Source organism: Saccopteryx leptura, chromosome 6, assembly GCF_036850995.1.
Source record: "Saccopteryx leptura isolate mSacLep1 chromosome 6, mSacLep1_pri_phased_curated, whole genome shotgun sequence".
NCBI lineage: Eukaryota > Metazoa > Chordata > Mammalia > Chiroptera > Emballonuridae > Saccopteryx > Saccopteryx leptura.
This window is the reverse complement of record NC_089508.1, coordinates 63861711-63883008: the sequence shown is the minus strand read 5'-3', so window position 1 is coordinate 63883008 and position 21298 is coordinate 63861711. Positions and strand designations below refer to the sequence as shown.

At 36.7% G+C, this 21298-nt stretch overlaps 1 protein-coding gene and 1 pseudogene across 1 annotated transcript in view; one reads left to right on the top strand and one right to left on the bottom strand.

Annotated features, from left to right (window-relative positions):
* Window positions 1–21298, bottom strand: part of PRTG (protogenin) — a 171943-nt gene that overhangs the window by 23055 nt on the left and 127590 nt on the right. The gene's annotated exons all lie outside the window — the stretch shown is intronic.
* LOC136375901 (RNA transcription, translation and transport factor protein-like) overlaps window positions 1–21298 on the top strand; it is a 39848-nt pseudogene that overhangs the window by 1364 nt on the left and 17186 nt on the right.

The following is a 21298-nucleotide window of genomic DNA, read 5'->3' as shown; positions in this document are numbered from 1 at the left end:
GCAAATGAACATATCTTTCTCTATTAAGAAGTCAACCTTCGGCCAAGAAGTGAAGATCTCCTCTTAAAATATTTCTACAGCTGTACCCTTGACCATTTCTCCACTGGCTCCAGGATTTGCCTCTCTCCTCTCCTTTCTGATTCACTGTCACCACTACCTCTTCCTTCAAGTCGAGTTTGTCTCATCTAAGGAGGAATCAGAACCAGAAGTCTGGCTGGTCAAGAAAAGTATCAAATGAACAATTATCAATTGCCTCCTAAAAATCAGGCACTGTATAAAAGACTCAAGGATTAGACAGGCATAACTTTTGCTTTTCATTTCAATCTACCAAAGGAGACAGACTGGTAAATGAATACTCTGAATTATTTACGAATTATATAACCTTGAACAAGTTTCTTAAGTTTTCTTAACTTGATTTATTTGCTACTGGAAACAGAGATATAACCCTTAGAGGGATTTTCAGAGTTTTAAATGAAATCATGCCTATTAATTACTTTTTATAGTTCCCATAATTAGTACGCACACAGTATTATTCTTGTTATTATATGAGTAAAGTTTCCTGGGAGAACATAAAAAGTACTACCAAAATATAGTGCACTTAAATTTGGGAATCATCTTTGTGAAGTCAAATGAATATAGAAAAAGTTAGTTCATACAAGTAAGGTCTAGAATCCAGAGTGTCAGCAAATTAACAATAAGCAAATACTGCAGCTGATTCTAACTACTCTCTGTTCTCATTAAGTCCCCAATGTGGGGAGCAGCCAAAAGTCTCAAGCATGTGTCTGACATGCATGAATGACAATGTGTTGTGGTTTGTGTGTATGGACTGCTAAGAATACTTGCTGTTTTGACAACCATGTCACATGGTATATAATCCTCTCAGTGTCAAATCTACCTTCACCCACATCTTCCATATTAATCTAATAATCTCTCATCTGCTAACAAAGAAATCAGCTGATGATAAATGCTTTGGAAAATAATAGATTTCTTCATTTATGAAACAGTCGACTGTTTCATAAATATGAAATATGGAAAAGTTTGAGGACTAGTATTAGAAACAGCAAGCAGATGGACAGAACAAAGTAGTTCATTCTGTTAACAGTTTTAACCATTAGGTTTTTATTACCCTCAGTAACTACAACTCAGAACAAAAAACCCCAAAGGTCAATAAAATGAGACTCCCTGTAATGCCAAAAAAATTTAAAGACGTTCTGATCAAGAACCTAATTATCATTATAAAAGCACATGATTTAACAATAATAGTGCATTAGCTACATTTTTAACATATTAAGTACCCACTAAAAACTTCTGTATTAACATCTCTATTTCTTATTGCAACACATTCTTAAAAATGACAAAACCCCCACACCTTCTAGTGTTTTATTGAATAACTTGTGCTTCTTTTCTCTATCACTAGATGGCATCTGTGTGCCTCTAAGGGAAGTGATGACCCCACTCATTTAGCTGAAAATGATGAATGAGCAATTCAAAACAGGTAGGCACGGAATATGGCTATTACTCAAGTTCCACTAAATAAAAGACTTCATGAAATGCAAAGCACTGAAAAGGGAGAAGGGTCTCCTTGTATCGCTGTTTGTCAAATGAACTTTTAATTACCCTGTGAGCTAGCTATTGTTTTTGTCATCTGTCCTCCATAGAGGAGGATGCTGAGACAAACAGGTAAGAATTCTGACTTCCTAATGAGTCAGCACTACTGAGTAGCAGAGAGATAATCTAGCACAGTGGTTACGGGCTGAGACGTTAGACCCAGACTTCCTGGATTCCAGTTTTAGCTTGGTCATTACTGTGTAACTTGGTGAAGTTATTTCTTCTCTCTGTACATTGGGTTAACATCACTTATAAAATAAGCATGATGATGATAACAGCCTCTACCTTTTGAGGCCACTGGGAAGAGGAAATAAATTAATCCACATAAATTGATTAAAAGAGAGCCCATATATAGTAAAATAACATCAATAATTAGACTGATAAAAATAATATACTGATATCAATATCAATAGTAATGACAGAAAAGAATTACTATTAGCATCCCATGACTCCCAACCCCTGCCCCTTCTCACACAGGATAGGCTGGTGCAGTGCTTAAAGCGGGGACACTGGAACCAGACTACTTGGGTTTGAATCGAGTTTCCTCATCTATAAAATGGAAATTAAAATAAGTTTATATTTGTAAAGTACTTAGAAAAATGTCTGGCAACTAGTAGATACTTTTTTTTTTTTTTTTGTATTTTTCCAAAGCTGGAAACGGGGAGAGACAGTCAGACAGACTCCCGCATGCACCCGACCGGGATCTACCCGGCACGCCCACCAGGGGGCGACGCTCTGCCCACCAGGGGGCGATGCTCTGCCCCTCCTGGACGTTGCTCTGTCCCGACCAGAGCCACTCTAGCGCCAGGGGCAGAGGCCAAGGAGCCATCCCCAGCACCCGGGCTATCTTTGCTCCAATGGAGCCTTGCTGCAGGAGGGGAAGAGAGAGACAGAGAGGAAGGAGAGGGGGAGGGGTGGAGAAGCAGATGGGCGCTTCTCCTGGGTGCCCTGGCCAGGAATCGAACCCGGGACCCCTTGCACGCCAGGCCGACGCTCTACCACTGAGCCAACCGGCCAGGGCTTAGTAGATACTTTTTAATGCTAAATAAATCAATGAGGCCTGACCTGTGGTGGCGCAGTGGATAAAGTGTCGACCTGGAAATGCTGAGGTCGCCAGTTCAAAACCCTGGGCTTGCTTGGTCAAGGCACATATGGGAGTTGAGTTGATGCTTCCAGCTCCTCCCCCCTGTCTCTCTCTCTTCTCTCTCTCTCTGTCTCTCTCTCTCTCCCTCTCTCTCCTCTCTAAAATGAATAAATAAAAAAAAATCAATGAAGAGAAGGGGGCTGGTTTGAGAATTAGGGGATTTGGATTTAGTAGTTGTGTGGCTGCAAATTGGGCAGTCTCCTGGAACTCAGTTTCTTCATTTAAGATTAGGAAGTTGAAATGTATCTGTTGTTCTCAAATTTGTTCAGGCAACAGTGTATTAAGGGAGTGAAGACAAAGGTACAAATAAATATCATGAAAGATGGGCGGTATTAATTTGATTGTCAGGGGAATCAAAACAAGGGAACAGTTACTACTAGTTTGGAAAGTGGGCAGGGCTTCAAAGAAGAGCATCTGAGCAGAATCTGACCTTCTGGTAAGCATGGAAAAGAAGGGCTCAAAGCCAAGGGAAGAGTGTGAGCAAAGGCTTGGGGTCAGGAACACGTGGATCCTGGATGAGTAAGAGGGAACAGTTCAGTAAAAGTACATGAGTGAGAGCCACAGAGAAAGGTAGGCTGGGGCAGGTCTCAGAGAGCTTTGTGAGCCAGGATGGAATTGTGGATTTTATTACATACACACAGAAGACTAAATGAAATTGCTGAGGAAAGGGATTGATGAGAAGGAGGAGTAAGAAAGCTCCCAAGTTACCAGCCTGAGTAAACCCACAGACCCAGAAGAGGATATGCTTGGGAGAGCCAAAGACATGATGAATCAAAGGTACTGGAGGAAACTTCAATGGCCAATGGGTGATCAGAAGTATTGCACAGAGGTAGCAGTTAGGATGCAGAACCACACATAGCAGTCATCTCCATAGAGGATGGGCGCCAACGGAGAGAGGAGACATTAGGGACTAGAAACCTGGGGGTGAGAAGGGAAGTGGTCTAAAAGAGTCCTGAGGAGAACCAGGAAGGTAAAAAATGTCACAGAAGCCATGAGAAGGAGATTGGTTGACAATGTCCAATATGGCAGAGAAGTCACCAAGAGTAAGAATAAGATCTGGTACACAGGTTCTTTAACAGAGTAAACAGGGGTGGGGGTAGCAGAAAACACGGAGGAGCAGGAGGTTCTGGGTCACTGGAGAAAAAGCTATGAAGGGGAATGAAAACGCATCATCTTCCGATATGTATCTAAATGTTAACAGTGGTATCTATTGCTATCTAGTAGAATTTTTATTTTGATTCCTGTATTTCTATGTGTTCTACAATAAATATGAATTGCTTTGTTAATAAAGTAGTTGGGGGGAATGCATTATCTTTTATATGTCAACAGCTAGTTGGCCCTGGCTGGTGGGCTCAGTGGTAGAGCAGTGGCCCAGCATGTGGAAATTCCAGGTTCAGTTCCCCGGCCAGGACACACAGGAGAAGTGCCTGTTTGCTTCTACATCCTTCTCCCTTTCCTTTCTCTCTATCTCTCTCCTCCCCTCCCACAGCCAAGGCTCCATTGGAGCAAAGTTGGCCCGGACACTGAGGATGGCTCCATGGCCTCTGCCTCAGGTGCTAGAGTGGCTCGCATTGCAACAGAGCAATGCCCCAGATGGGCAGAGCATCGCCCCCTAGCGGACATTCCAAGTGGATCCCAGTTGGGTGCATGCGGGAGTCTGTTTCTCTGCTTCCCTGCTTCTCACTTCAGAAAAATACAAAAAAACAAAAACAAAGCTAGTAAGTACTTTATATGACTTAACTTAAATAATTCTTAGTACAACCCTATAAAATAAGTATTTAAAATAAAATTTCAAGAGAGACAGAAAGGGAGATGAAAAGCATCAGCTTGTAGTTGTATCACTATAACTGTTCCTTGATCGCTTCTCATAAATGCCTTGACCTGGGGGAGGTGGGGAGCCTCAAACCGAGCCAGCAACTCCTTGCTCAAGCCAGTGACCTTGGAATCATGTCTATGATCCCATGCTCAAGCTGGTGAGCCTGCACTCAAGCCAGTGACCCCGGAGTTTCAAATTTGGGTTCTCAGTGTCCCAGGTCTATGCTGTATCCACTGTGCCACCGCCTGGTCAGGCAAGAATTATTATTTTTATTTATAGATAAGGACACTTCTACATAAATAAACTACCCTTCCTTTAAAAGTAATAATTTTTCTATATATAGGGTAGAGCAAAAGTAGGTTTACAGTTGTACATAAAATACAATTTATTCTTGTATTATTTATTAATTCCTGTGTTATTATTTATTATTGTATTATTTTCCATATGAACACCTATAAACCTACTTCTTCCCCACCCTGTAAAATGTCCTCAAGTATTTTTTAACTTCTCTGATTCTTTAGAATGCTGGAAGTAACTGAAACTTTTTTGAGACTTCGAAACCATTTTTATGGGCATCAATTATTGTATCTTCCACAACGCAGAGTATTTTTTTTTTTTTTAACTTATTTTTCTTGTCCTTCAGCTCCAAGTTTACGCTTCTGGGACTGTTTTAAAAAGCCAGGACCATATAATCACTAATGTTTGAAAAGTCAAATAGTAAAACATGTAAGAACATGTATAAATTAAGAGGCTATCTTCTGAAGAATGGCATCCTCTCCTACTGATTGGCTTAAATCCTTTTTTGGCTCACTACCAGGTTTTAGGTTATGTCTGAAAGAGGCTACGTTGTAGGTCCTGAATGAGTGGGTGATATTAATGTACACTGAAGGCAATCAAATACACAGCAGAGCAAAGTCAGAGGAATCAGACATAAACATTAAGGAATAAATTAATTTTACTTTAAGTTGAAAACATTCAAGAATTCCAATCCTTTTGGATTTTGATCGTTGTTCTACCCTTACACTTCAAGTTTTAGTGTCTGTGCTGCTGAAGCAAGCACTACACTTCCAAGTTATAAAAGGTAAAACAGGCTCACTTAACAGGAAGTTCCCACACCCTGCTCCATGCCTCCCCCCTAACACGATGATGACCACGTGTTCCCTAGTTAGAAATGAACTCAGACAGCAAGACTGATGGACATCAATTCAAATTTGATGAATTCTCTGTTGTAATACTAACATATCTAGAGGTTTGGTTTCCTGGAAAACTCACAATAGAAAAGAATTTTTTACAAAGTGTCTAGCTAGCTGTGGACCAACAAACACTAAGAGATAGTACTGGAGTCTTGAAAACCATGCCTTTGTCTTTTCCAGCTGCTGCTTGTGGGTGAGCTCCAGAGGCCTTGAAAAGGGCCAGGCCGCAGTGGACAGTCAAGGCAAGGAAAAATTCAGAGAAAACCTGAGGTCAGGACCATTAGTAAACTTTGCCCCACAGGAGTCAGTCCATCTTTGAGATCATTTCTAAAACTCAAACCTGATAAAGATATCACAGGTTCTATTCTCTGTCCTTCCACGGAAACTTCTCAGCTAGTGGGAAAAACCACCTCCCAGGACCAAAGGAAGATAAAACAATCACATCTATTTTAGGACAATCCCTGCCCCTTTTTTTTTGTTCTATTTACATACATGGAACATGTTGGAGTGGCTTAATAAAATGTTTTCAGAAACTACAAAGCATTACTTTAAAAAGCACTATGCACTACTTCAAATTATTTACTTAAAATGCTGCTACAGAAAAGCTTTGCTTCTATGAGCAATATAGTGTCACAATTAAGATAGTTTTAAAACATTAAAAATAGTCAAGCAAATTAGAATATATAAGCAAAGGTAAGTAACAGACTGAAAACTTGGCTGATATAAGGTCAACATCTGAAAATGCTGAAGTAGGAAATGCTCAGAGGAAGCGAGAAAGGTAAAATTCTGAAGGATGCAACTGAGTGTCTAGCCAAATGTCCAGTTTTAATATAATCTTTTGTGCTACAATGTTTTGTGTGAGCCTTTTTAGGCCTATTGTTCCCCTGCAGTCTGACAGAAGAGCTCCTCGGTTAGGGCTAGCCAGGGTGACTGCACTGCCCCCAAGCCTGTCCCTCCAACACAATACCCCCCATATAATTATTCAGAGAAGAGGCCAGCAGTGAGGACTGCTCTGACACCTGGGTCATGGCCTCTGACATAGAATCTGGGGCCAGCCCAAGTCTGGTCCAACAGCAGACGAGCAGGGAGAACGCCATGGGGGATGGGTGGGAAAGGCAAGCAGAGTAAAAGACTTTGCTTTGAAATGCTATGTTGAAGCACAGTAATGAAAACACAAATCACACTTTTAAACAACGTGATTTACCTTCAAGTTATCCAAATGCTGCAAGGCCTGCACTGCTTCCTCCCTCTAAACAGTACCGAGATGAGGGGAGCAGGTCTTTTTTCTAAAAGGAAATTCTTTGTCTTGTACCCTCAGACTTATGTTAGAATGAAAAAAGTTAACACATGATGGTTAAAATAATGCACTACCTAAATGTACTAGCATAATGAGTTAAAAACAGAGGTTTCTAGCTAAAAGAATGTAAACTTTACTTAAATCTAGATTTAAAAAAATTCATTCTCCTTTCATTTAAAAACTGACTTTCTGTAAGGGATTGTGAATCAGACATTTTGTACTATTGGCATTATAAATTTTAAGTTTTATTTTTAATGACCACCAAGCCAAAATGTTATAAATTTGTCCTGTGATAATATAGAATATTTGAGTGTAAACTAGACAGAATGGCAGATGGGGTGGGCAACCCCCCCCCCCCCCCCACTTTCCCTGTGTTCTGTAGGACAGTTCTCTTTGAAAGCTGACGGTAGTTATTTGTCTAAACCTGAAATGATTCGGTCCCTTTTGTTCTGCCCCCTGAAGGGCCTTAAGACAAACAACACCTCTCTTACTAAGTTTAGGATAATTTAGAAGTGCTTTGTATGTGACATTTGAGAGTCAGTTGTAAATCCTATTAATAATCTCTATCTTAACACCTGCTTCCCCCCCAAATGGATATTGTAAAAATTCAGAAGCATAAAACTTTCCCAATTTATCACATCCACTAATATTTTGATCACACGTTATTTCTCTTTTGATCACATGATTTCATTTCTATCAGGCTTTCAAACCTCCTTTAAAAACTTTTTTTTTTTTGACAAATGCATTACTGGAGGCTATCTGAATATAAAAATATTTGGGGTTGAAGACTTCCACCGGAACTCTGCCATAAATGAATCTGATTTCATTCCAAACACTGGAAAACAAATCTGAAAGCGATACTGGAGGCTCCCACAGTTTTTGGTCTTTAATGTCCCTTTCTTATGACACTCCTTTCTCTTTGTGAATCCCCGTGGAAGGCACCTCTGTCCATGTGTGTGATGAGCCAGCGCTACTGCCCAGTCTCCCCAACACTGTTAGTTAATGGAACTGTGCCCATGGCTGTCACATCCGTGGGGGTGGAGGAAGCAGGGAAGACTCCAAAAGAGCAGCAGTCTGAACTGTCCCCAAATTTAGGATAACTTTATGTGAATTGTACTGAGTTGGGTCCACATATATGTTCCTGAATGATTTAAAAGTGAATAAATGAAACAATTGATTATAACAATTTATTATTATTATATAAAAAAAATCTTAGAATGGAGGTGAGTGGTGCAGTCACAATGACGAAGCTAAAAAATTTACAAATACAGTTGACTTACAAAAATGAAATAAATTCCTTTGATGATTATGTTGATATTTCTATCAAGAGGAATCCTTACCCTAAAAGCATCCAAAGTACTTGAGTTAAGCTACTGTACTTGGTTCAGCATTTGTTTAAGTAGCTGCTCTGTCTGCCGGCACACATGCACTGTCTGTCTGACATACATCACTGCCTTACAAACAATATTTTTATAGACTGACAGAGAGAGCCTATTCATGACAACCAAACTTCCCCTGAAGCCATGAAATAAATTTCCTTCCAGGACTAACATTTCTCCATTTCACTGTCATGGGCCTGCCATGCCATTTTGACCCTTTTGTGAGGCAACATGAAAATACCATCTATCATCTCCTGAACCACAGTGACTTGGTCGGAGGTGCACAGTTTCATTGCAAAAACATCTGTGGTTTGATAACCATTCCTCCAAATCTCAGACCTCAGCAGTTAAAAGCATGCTTACAAGATGGGAAAGATGCAGACAGACAGCTTGAAACCAATCTTAAATTTCTTCTCAAGTGGGAAATGCAAGCTGGTGAACTATCAGCTTCATCAATCATAGTGATAAAACCTGATTGTGTTATTTATTTATGCCTCTTTTAGAACTCACAAGAAGTGCTGTGTTACAACAATTTATTAAAACTTTACTGAATGTATCACTCTGAAATCTGATAAGAGAATTCTGGAACTTCTTTGATACAGGCAGGTGCAGGTCATTGCCATGATAACTGGCTATAAACAATCTATTCAAATTCCATATAAACCTTAAATTGTTCATGTATTGAAAGACAGTTAAGGTCTTTGGGGTACTGGAAAGTACTCAAAATACCTTAATATGGTTTTCAGCACATATGAAGGAGAACCTCAAACAATGTGAGCATATAGTTAAACCAAAAGGATTTTCCAATAAAATATTCAGCGGAAAAGGTAAGGTTTCTGATATTCACTAGCTGTTATTTTAGAAGTGCTGTTGTTTTAACCTTGTGCATAATCACAGTAAAACCATTCCTAATTTGGAGGTACTAATTAAAGATTTAAAACACAGCACAGGGCACTTTTAACTTTTTCATTATTTTTTTAAGTGTTGATGGATTTGCTTTATTTGTTCTATTTGTGTGTGTACAAGTATACATATGCACACATACATCTTTTGTTGTTGAATCATCACAACATCTAAATACTTGGACATGTTTCCCAGGAACAGTGCATTCTCTCCTGTATAACCTCAATAGCATTATTATGGCCAGTAAATTTAATGACACAATTTTATCTAATATATAGCCCACTTTTTTAATATCCCAAATGTCCCAATAATGTCTTTTATAGTTATTCTCTACCGCCACCATCCCCTAATCCAACACAGGGTCACCTCCATCTGTAATTGTTCCCTGTCCTTTTCCTATCTTTCATTGACAATGACATCTTTAAAGAATCCAGTCCAGATGTTTTGTAGACTATCTCACCATCTGGATTTTGTGATTTAATCAGCTCCCTGATTAGATTCAGATTAAATAATTTTGACAAGAATACTACATAGATTATAATACAGGGTTTTTGTGTTGTTGTTTTTTTTAATTAAAGGAAAGAGAACTTAAAATCCATGTCTTTTGTAAGTGCGATTTGTTAGTCTGCTTGTTGAAGAAGAAGATTACAGTTTCAAAAGCTTTCCCAACCTCAGAATAGCCCAATTTTCTTAGTGGTCAATTTTAGCTCTATCTCTTTATATTCATTTATGAAAGTTTATTTTTGTATTATTATTTATTAATTACTGTATTGTATCATATGAAAAACTGTAAACCTACTTTTGCCCCACCTTGTATTATAATTATGTATAATTATGTATAACTGAACTGTTGCCTAACATTACAGACATTAAAGAGAAAAGCACCAACATGTTTTTAGGCTTTTTGTAAGATTTCTAGAACTATCTGGGACAGTTACTATATATACTATCTATACCTTTATATCTATCTATCTATCTATCTATCTATCTACCTATCTAATGCAAATGCAGATTTCTTTTCTTCTTTTAATTTCTAATGAGTCACACTGGAATGCCAGTCTGTTACATGTACACAGCCTGGGAATGCAGTATACCAAGAATCAGGACAATAAAGTATGCAATTGGGTCAACAGGAGACAGAGAATTAATATGATTAAAACAATCACTGTAATTTCTCAGAATGGAAATGTGCATAGAAAAATGGGCCTTTTTAAAAAGAAGGTCTCCACACTTCTTGAAGTTTTCAGAGGTTATAGATGCAGTTTCCACAGTTTTGCAGGGTCAGAATTAAGGCCCATCTGCCATGATTTCTCTTCTGAAGCAAAAGGTCATTTTATGAAAAGAGTGGGAGTGTATTCAAGAAAGGGAAACACACTAGAAACCATCATACTTGGCCATCCAGATGGAGAAAGGTGAAAGTTCAAAAAATTTATTTTAATTGTTTCCCCCACTAATATCTCTAGGTCATCCAATACCTTAAACTTGTTATGTGATCCTAAAAATCGCAGGAATCTTCTTTCTTTATTATCTTAAGTCATTGTCAAGCATAAGGTCGTATGATTTTCCATACATATAGATTCACAAAGAATCTCCAACAGTTTGAGTAAATGTTTTTCTGGAGGTACTGTATTTTGGGAACTTAATTATTATATTACAATTTTCTAATAATTAAACTGTCCTGTGCCCATAGCTAACAGTGTTTGTAGTTTGCTCTGGCTGCAAGAAAGTGCACAGCTAAATTTATGGGCATTTTTAGCAACTGTACAGGACCTAATGCAATAAAGACATAATCCTAATTTCAGTGACTTTTCAATCTTTTTCTTTGCTCTAATTTCTTCATTTAAGCATATCCAATTTATAAAAATACTTTATACTGTTTTTTTCTCATTATGATAGAATATACATTTATTATAAAAAATATATAAAACTTAGACAAGTAAAATAAAATATCCCTAATACCAGCACCCAGAGATAAACACTGTGAACATTTGATTGTATGGTTTTTTCATTTCCCTCCTTACCCATATGCACACCTACTCAATATTTTTTTGTATTTTATAACCTGCTTTTTTCACTCAACATGCTGTGAACAATTCATGCTATTTAATATACTTCTAAAACATCCCTTTCAACATCTACATTTATTCAAATTCTATGGATTACCAAAGTTTATTTAATTAAACCTCTAAGTTGAATTTTTAGGTTTTTCCCCAGCTTTCCACAATTATATATAAATGACCCTGTAGACTACAGTGAACATCCTGTGGCCAAATGTTTGTGCATGCTCACTATTATTTTCTTATGATAGGTGTCTATTAATGGGATTTCTAGGTCAAAGAGTATGCATGTTACAACTTCCCTGCCACCTACTCTTTTTGGTGTTGCCCAATTATTCCTAGAAAAGTTGTGTATCATTTATACTCTATTAGTATGAATGTTCTCAAATTCCAAAATCTTATCAACACTGGGCTTTATTATACCCTATTTGTGTTTTATTTTGTTGAATTTTGTGTTTCTGTATCAAGTTACTCCAAATTTTTCTTAGAAGAAAGGAGGAGATATGTAAATTTGCAACAATGACTTTAGCTAGATGTATTTACTCAATCTACTAGATAAGGTGTATAAACTGTGATAATCATGCCAAATAATCTGCACAGGTTTCATAAGTTATTGTTAGCATCCTGGGAGGCTGAGAAAGCTGATGCCATTTTTAACCTTTGGCTGAAGCAACTGCTGCTGTATAGTCTATGTTAAACCACAATTACGTGCCAATGGAGTCAGCTATCTTAGCTAATTCAAGAGGATGCCAGCCACTTAGGTAGGACAGCCTACATTTTCTGGGATGATAAATGAAGTCTTTCAAGATGTCAAACATCTCAAAATGAAATAGAAAAATACATACGATTTCCACAAACTCTGTCAGGATTATGTTATCACACTTGCTTATCTAAATCAACTGATAAATCAAGTTGTTTAGATAGGAAGATATACCAGTATTTAGTCTGTTCTGATGATTAGTCTCTGACTATACTTCACGCCATGCCTTCTTTAATCCTTTCATGATCCCATCAGGGTCCTTCACCCAATTAACTTCTATTATCCTTCAGATCTTAATTCAACATCAGATTTCCTGAGAATCCTACCTCAATCCTCCACCCTCAAACTATAAAGTATCCCCTATAATGTGGCATTACAACTCTCTATGATTTTTCATCCCAGCATTTGCTCAAGTTTGTAATTATAATTTATGGAATGATCTGCTTAATAACCATTTCCTTTTCTAGATTGTAAAGCTTCATAACTGCAGCAGTTACTCAAGAATACTTGATTCTTTATTTTACAATAGTGTCTCCAAATTATTTTATTTCACTCTCCATTAATAATTTTTTCCTAGCTTGCATAATCATAACATATATGTTTTTTTCACTCATAACAATACCCGTGTGACTGTTCTATTATGTACATAAAAACATACAAAAATATTTTTAAAAGCTAAGATAAAAATACTTTCCTTTGCCAATGGCTGTCTTGCAGCTTCTTCAACCCCATGGAGTAATTAGTGCAAAGCTTAAAATTTCATTTGCATTAACTAAGTTTTTAAAGAACAAGCCTAAAACAAAACAAAACCCACAAGTATAATTAGTGCAATATAGCAAATGGTTTTTTCTATCCTCCTTGAAGTTTCTTTCATGTGCTAATGTGGCATTTAAAAAAAAAGAGGGGGGACTCTTTAACCTACTTAGATCTTTAAGGACCTCACACATCTAAAGATTCTTTACATTCTCCAGAAACTTCCAGAGTAGTCTGAGGGTTGACATGCACAATGATTAATGGACAGTATTGATTTAAATTCCTACAAAAAAAAGTTTTCCCCTCTGTAAGGAAAATTGTTGTTTACAAATCATGTCAAGCATCTTATCATCCTTACAGATTCTTAACAGAAAAATGAAAAGCTTACTAAAATTTTCCCTTCCTTCATAAAAATATTACTTGAAGGTTCTGGTTTATTCATCAATAATTATGAGCAACTTACTGATACCGAGGAAACACTGCTTTTTATCTGTTATCATTTTAGTGAGGTTTTTATCAGCTCATATAGGAAACAGAAAACAGTGAATCAATTTAATAAATTAAATTCAAAATATAAACACAAGGTACTGTAGAGAATACTGACAAATACTAACCTATTTTAGAGAAAATGTCAAGTTAAAGGCTCAATATAAAGCTATTAAATAAAGATTACATAGCTGTGAACATTATTAGACAGTAAATTATCAAAGCTTCTTCAAATGTCTTAATTTGAATTGCCATTTGGAACCAAGTTAAAAATTCTTCTGGAGACAGTGGGACTAATTTTGTTCTCCTATACTCTTTATACTTTATATCCGAATAAAACCTTGACTTAATGTGTAAAAAAGATAAAACTATTGGTGACTATTGTTCTCACTAATATTTTGATAGTGCCTGTTTTTTTTTAAAGAAAGTTTTTTGTTGTTTTGCTTTCCCTAAAGAAAAGATATTTCACATGGAAATTTAATTTGAGAAAGCCAGCAGGAAGGGTATCTGCTGAGAGAGGGAGACAGAGAAGGATGCCTTGCCCAGGGCACCCCTGACCAAACTATTCTATCATCAGACCCCAAACTGAAGTGACACAAACTGAAAAAGAGAAATACACCACTCTTGGAATTTCACTTTATAGACTAGTAAAAAAAAAAACAGAGCTGCCTGAAATAATGGAACTTCCTTATCCTGCTTATTTTCCCCATCTCCACTGGGGCCTCACTTTATTTAGGGTTCTTTTCAGCCAGGCATGTGAAGTGAGGCTCCACAAGTACTGTAAATCTTCACCCAGCGCCAGGGGTCACAGGGTTATCTGTGCTGTGTGGCTTTAGGGTTTGCTTTACCCCTTTCTTCCTTTCTTTTCTTTCTTCTTTTTAAGCAAGAAAACAAAACGTGTGCATATGAATCACAGAAAGCTAATTTAGGTACTAAAAAGGTTCCTCTTTTATACAAGAAATGCTTTCTCAAGAAAGCCACTGAAGATCAACTTCTCGGGAATTCTACAAAGAGAATTCTACTCAGATGCAGCCGAGTCCCCTCCCCACCACCACTGTCTGCTAGAAAACTTGCCACTTGGCTGCTAAAGAAGCAGTGAAACAACTTCAAACCTACAAAAGTGACGGCCATTTAGACAACTGCATCAATTTCATTCTAGGAAAAGAACACCTCTGTTCATCTTAAAAAAGAAAAGAAAAGGAGTAGCTGGGTATCATTTTTGTTCACAAATTATACTTCATTTAATAACAGGACAGATGTGTTTTACAGAGCTTTCCATGTTTTAGAGCTTAAAAAATGATGACTATTCAAGACTAAGAATATAAAAGTCCAGGAAAAAAAACCCATCAAAAGTCTTTATTTTTTCAGAACTATTTTCCCCATTAATTTTGGGTTTGATATAAAAAGTTAAACATTATTTTAAGATAGTGAAAAAATGTTTAAGGAAATGCAGACACTTATTGCTGTCTTCCTTCTCTGTCTCCAAAATGACCTTTTAAAATGGAAAAGACATACAATTGTAAGGTATAACATCCTATAGGATGCCATTAATGCAATTCTGATACAGTACAATATATAGCGTAAGAATAAAAAAAGGCGTTTACTCTTTCAGGGGACACTGTCTTTTTAATGCTTTTTGCAATCTTGATTTTCAGAAGCAGAAATGTAGAACTGCTACCGCATTCAACTGAATCGCAAAAAAAGCCTTTCAAACACTGAAGAGTATAAAATAGCTACTGTGATTTGCTACAAGATTCAGTTTCAAATCTGCCAACTTTATTTCTCCCATAATATTGCAACAATGATTTGCCTGATCCCTTCTGCTTTTCTTTCTTTTTCTCTTAATTTTAAAATTTTATTTAGAAAATTAGCTTTAACAGTGTGACACTGATCAATAAGAGTACATAGGTTTCAGGTGAACATTTCTATAGCATTTGAACTGGTGATTGCATTGTGCACCTATCATCCAAAGTTGAATAATTTTCTGTCACCTTATATTTGTCCCTCTTTACACCCTTCCCCCCATCATCTCCCCATTCACTCAAGTCCCCTTCCCCCTCCCCCACATTCTCTTCCCCCTGGTAAACACTTCACTTTTATGTATGTCCATGGGTCTCAGTTTTATATTCCACCTATGTGTGAAATCATACAGTTCTTAGCTTCTTTTGATTTACTTATTTCACTCACTAGAATGTTCTCAAGGTCCATCCATGTTGTCGTAAATGTCACTATGTCATTGTTTCTTAAGGCTGAGTGGTGTACCAATGTGTACATGTACCACATCTTCTTTATCCAATCCTCTATCTATTGACATTTCGGTTGTTTCCATGTATTGGCCACTGTGAATAATGCTGCGATGAACATGGGGGTGCACGTGTCTTTACTATACATTCAGTAGAGGGATTGCTGGGCCATATGGTAATTCTAGTCTTAATTTTTTGAGGAACCACTATACTTTCTTCCATAATTGTGCTAATTTGCATTCCCACCAGCAGTGAATGAGGGTTATTTTTTCTCCACAGCCTCTCCAATACTTGTTATTACCTGTCTTGTTGATAATAGCCAATATAACAGGTGTGAGGTGGTATCTCATTGTAGTTTGATTTGCATTTTTTGATTAGCTAGTGAAGATGAGAATCTTCATTTACCTGTTGGCCATTTGTCCTCTTGGGAGAAGTGTTTGTTCAGGTCTTCTCCCCGTTTTTCAATGGGATTGTTTGCTTGTTTGTTGCTGAGCTTTGTGAGTTCTTTATATATACTGCTCACAAAAATTAAGGGATATTTTATTGCTTCATATTCATTTTGAAATATTCCCTAATTTCTGCGAGCAGTTTTTGGATATTAACCCTTTATCGGAGCTGTTGTTTGCAAATATCATCTCTCATTTAGTTGGCTCCCTATTTGTTTTGTTGTTTCTTTTGCTCTACAGAAGCCTTTTAGTTTGATATAGTCCCATTCATTTATTTTTGCCTTGACTTCCCTTGCCTTTGGGGTCAAATTAAAAAATTGTTCTCTAGGGCCAAAACCCATGAGCCTAGCACCTGTTTTCTTCTATGTAATTTACTGTTTCAGATGTTATATTTAGGTCTTTGATCCATTTTGAATTAATTTTTGTGAAGGGGGACAAACTAGTCAAGTTTTACTCTTTTGCATGTGGCTTTCCAATTTTCCCAGCACTATTTATTGAAGAGGTTTTCTTTTCTCCATTGTGGGTTTTTGCTTCCTTTGTTGAAGATGATTTGTCCATATATATGTAGTATACTTTTATTTCTGGGTTCTTCATTCTGTTCTATTGGACTATATGTCTGGTTTTTTTCTGCCAATACCATGCTGTTTTGATGATCGTGGCTCTATAGTATAATTTGAGGTCAAGTATTATGATACCTCTGGCTTCATTCCTTTCCTCAGGATTGCTTTGGCTATTTAGGATTTTTTAAGGTTCCATACAAACCTGGTAATTTTTTTTCTATTTATTTTAAAATGACATTGAGATTTTGATGGGGGTTGCATTAAATTTGTATATTGCTTTGGGTAACATGGTCATTTTAACTAACATGGCCATTTTAACTATGTTGATTCTTCCAATCCATGAACATAGAATATTTTTTCCATTTTATTGTATCTTTTTAAATTTCTTTCAATAATGTTTTGTAGTGTTCGGTATATAGGTGCTTCATATACTTTGTTAAGTTTATTCCTAGGTACTTTATATTTTTTCTTGTAATTGTAGAAGAAATATTTTTTTAGTTCATTTCTGAAGTTTCATTGTTGGCATATAGAAAAGCAGTTGACTTTTGTATATTGATTTTGTATCCTGTGACTTTACTGTATTAGTTAATTATTTCTAAAAGAATTTTGGCTAAAACTTCCAGAACTATGTTGAATAAGAGTGGAGAGAGTGGGCAACCTTGGCTTGTTTCTGATTTTGTAGGGAAAGCCTTTATTTTTTCAGCACTTAGTATATTAGCTGATGGTTTGTCATATATGGCCTTTATTATGTTGAGGTACTTTCCTTCTATTCTGATTTCATTGAGTGTTTTAAACATAAAGAGATGTTGTATTTTATTGAATGCTTTTCTGCATCTATTGATAGGATATATGGTTATTGTTCTCTGTTTTGTTGATGTGCTGTATTACATTGATCAATTTATGTATATTGGACCATCCTTTTGCTCCTGGAATGAATCCCACTGGATTGTGATGTATTATTTTTTTAATGTGTTGTTGTATTCAATTTGCTAATATTTTGTTTAGGATTTCTGCATCTGTGTTCATTAGAGATATTGGTCTGTAGTTTTCTTTTTTTGTGTTGTCCTTGCCATGTTTTGGTATGAGGGTTATGTTGGCCTCATAAAATGTGTTGGGGAGTATAGTTTCTTCTATTTTTTGGAAGACTTTGAGAAGGATAGGTACCAAGTCTTCTTTGAATGTTTGGTAGAGTTCACCAGTGCAACTATCTGGTCCTGGACTTTTGTTTTTGGAGATGTTTTTGATAGTTGTTTCTATTTCCTCCCTGCTTATAAGTCTATTTAGGTTTTCCACTTCTTCATGGCTCAGTCTTGGAAGATTGTATAGTTCTAAGAATTTATCCATTTCTTCTAGGTTGTTGAATATGAGTCTGTCCTCTTTTTTCTTAGCCAGTGACTTGTCGATTTTATTGACCTTTTCAAAGAATCAGCGCTTCGTTATATTAACTTTTTCTATACTTTTTTTGTTCTCTATTTCATTTAGTTCTGTTCTAGTTTTTACTATTTCCTTTCTTATGCTGACTTTGGGTTGCCTGTGTTCTTCCTTTTCTAGTTCCTTAAGGTGTGATGTTAAGACTTGGGATCGCTCTTGTTTCTTGATATAAATCTGTAATGATATAAACTTCCTTTTTATTATTGCTTTTGCTGCATCTCAGAAATTTTGATATATTGTTTTGTCATTTTCATTTGTCTGTATATATCTTTTGATCTCTGCTTTATTTTTTTGACCCAGTCATTTTTTTAGAAGTATGTTGTGTAATTTACTCATTTTTGTGGGTTTCTTTACTTCCTTTTTACAGATGAATTAGAATTTCAAAGCCTTGTGATCAGAAAATATGGTCAGTATAATTTTAATCTTCCTGAATTTGTTGATGTTTGTTTTGTGGCCCAACTATATTCTTGAGAATGTGCCATACACACAGGAGAAGAATTTATAATCTGACATTTTGGGATGAAATGTCCTATAAATGTCTATTATGTCCATTTGGTCCAGAGTGTTGTTTAAAGCTGATATTTCTTTATTGATTTTCTGTTTGGATGATCTATCTAAGGCCATCAATGGTGTGTTAAAATCTCCCAAGTCTGACTGTGTTTTTGTCTGCTTCAGTTTGAAATCATCAGTAGATGTCTTATATATTTTGGTGTTCTCTGGTTTGATGCATATATAATAAGAAGTGTTATATCTTCTTGATACAATGTCTCCTTTATCATTATGAAATGTCCATCTTTGTCTTTGCTTACTTTTGTTGTCTTGAAGTCAGCATTGTCAGATATGAATAAGGCCACACCTGCTTTTCTTTGGCTATTATTTGCTTGGAGAATCATTTTTCAACCTTTCACTTTGAATATACTTTTGTTCTTGCAGCTTAGATGTGTCTCTTGAAGGCAGCATTTGGTTGGGTTTTGCTTTTTGATCCAAACTGCTACTTTGTGCCTCTTTATTGGTGAGTTCAGTCCATTTACATTTAGGGTAATTATTGACATTGAGGATTTCCTATAGCCATTATATGTTTTATTTTCTGGTAGCTCTGTGTCTTGTTTGGTTCCTCTCTTTTTTGTTTCTGTCAGTTGTGTTTGGTGGAATTCCATACTTCTTTCCCATTTCTTCTTTTTTAAAGCTGTGTGTTTCAGTAGTGGCTTTTTCATGGTTGTTGCCATTATGTTAAGAAAAAAATGTTCATGTGTACAAGAGTCCTTTGTCATATGAGTGCTCCAGCACTCCATCCTCCTTTGATACTACAGATCTTTATCCTCTCCCCTTCTATGTTATTGTTGTCACAGGTTATTCTTGTTTTTATTGTGACCTTGCTGGAATTTTTACTTGTAGTTTTGATTTGTTTTGTTCTTTGTGTCTGGTCGAATAACCCCCTTGAGTATTTCCCACAGTGAGAGTTTTCTGGTGATATATTCCCTCAGTTTCTGCATGCCTGTAAAAGTTTTTACTTCTTCATATTTGAAGGATAACTTTGATGGCTATAGTATTCTTGACTGATAATTCCTCTCTTTCAGTACTTTGAATGTTTGAGTCCACCCTGTTCTGGCTTGTAGCGTTTCTGCTGAGAAGTCCAATGATAGCCTAATAGGCTTTCCTTTATATGTTATGGTCGTTTTTCCCCTAGCTGCCTTGAGGATTCTTTCTTTGTCATTGATTTTGATCATTTTATTATATAATGTGCTTTGGAGTAGGTCTGTTGGGGTTGTGGTAGCTTGGCCTTCTTTCTGCTTCCAGATTCAAGGCTCTAACTCTAACTCTTTCCATTGGTTTGGAAAATTCTCATTAATTATTTGTTTGAATAGACTCTCCATTCCCTTCTTCCTCTCTTCTTCTTCTGATATACCCAATATTCTTATATTGCTCTTTACAATGGAGCCAGACAATTCTTACAGAGCTGTTTCTTTTAACTCATGAGTCTCTGTAGCATTTCTAGTTGCCTGTCTTCCATGTCACTGATTCTTTCTTCTATCTGGCTTGTTCTCTTAGCTAAACTTGCTATTTTAGTCTTCAATTCATGTACTGAGTTCTTCATCTCTGTTTTTAAAGTTTCAATCTCCTTGGTGAGGCATTTGTTTTGTTCATTAATTTGTTTTCTGAGCTCATTAAGTTGCCTGTTGGTGTCTTCTCACATCTCAAAATTTTCAGAATTTCTCACATCTTGCATTTTCAGAACTTCAATTTTGAATTCTCTATCATTTAACTTCAAGCCTTCCATGTGATTGAGATTTTTTTTCTGGAGATTTTTCATTTTCTTTCTAAAATACACCTCTGTCTCGTATAGCCATGGTCTTCGATTTCTTCTTCCTTGATGGCATTTGAAAGTGGTATTGTTAAGAACCCTAACCAAAAAAAAACTAAAAAATTGAAAAAATTTAAAAATATAATTAAAAAACTTAAAAATTATGACAAGTTAAAAAAAAAAAACACAAGAGAAAAGATCGAAAGCAAACAAAATAATAAAAACAAAACCACCACCAAAAAATAAGAATCAAAATATAAAAGTTAAAAAAATAAAATTAAAATATGAAAAGGAGCAAAAGGAATGAGAAAAAAAGGAGAAAAAGGCAAAATAAAATTTGGTTTTGAGAGGTTTCTTCTAGTAGGTATTGCAGTATTACAACTTTTAGCTGTGAAATTCCTGGGCTGTCCACTGGGATGTTGCTGTTGCAATGATGTAGGTGGGGCCACAGTCACATTGGTTGGTGGGGCATATCGTGAGGGCTTTATGGCTTTGGCCTTACAGCTTTGGCTTTACTGCTTCAGCTTCTGGCTTTACAGCTCTAACAATGGCGATCTCAGTCTTCCGGGTACTTCTTCCTACATCTCAATAGACCTGGTGACTGGATAAGGAGCACCTCTGTTCTTCAGGGGAGAGAGTGGCTCTAGAGAGCTAGCTGTGAGGTCTGTCTCTGCCACTCTTCATACTGCAAGGTAAGGGAGGTGGGATCTGGGAAGCTGCAGTGCTACACTTTAGCTTCCTCTGTCTCTGTCAAGTGTGGGCTGCAGGCAGACTCTGGGAACACTAACCATGACCCCGCACTCTGGCCATTGGTTTATTTCCCCTTCTGCCTCTCTGTCTCACTGCTCCTCCCAGCAGAAGAAGACCCAGTTACTCCGAGTTTCCCACTCCATTTCCCTCAGACAAAATCCAGAGAGCCC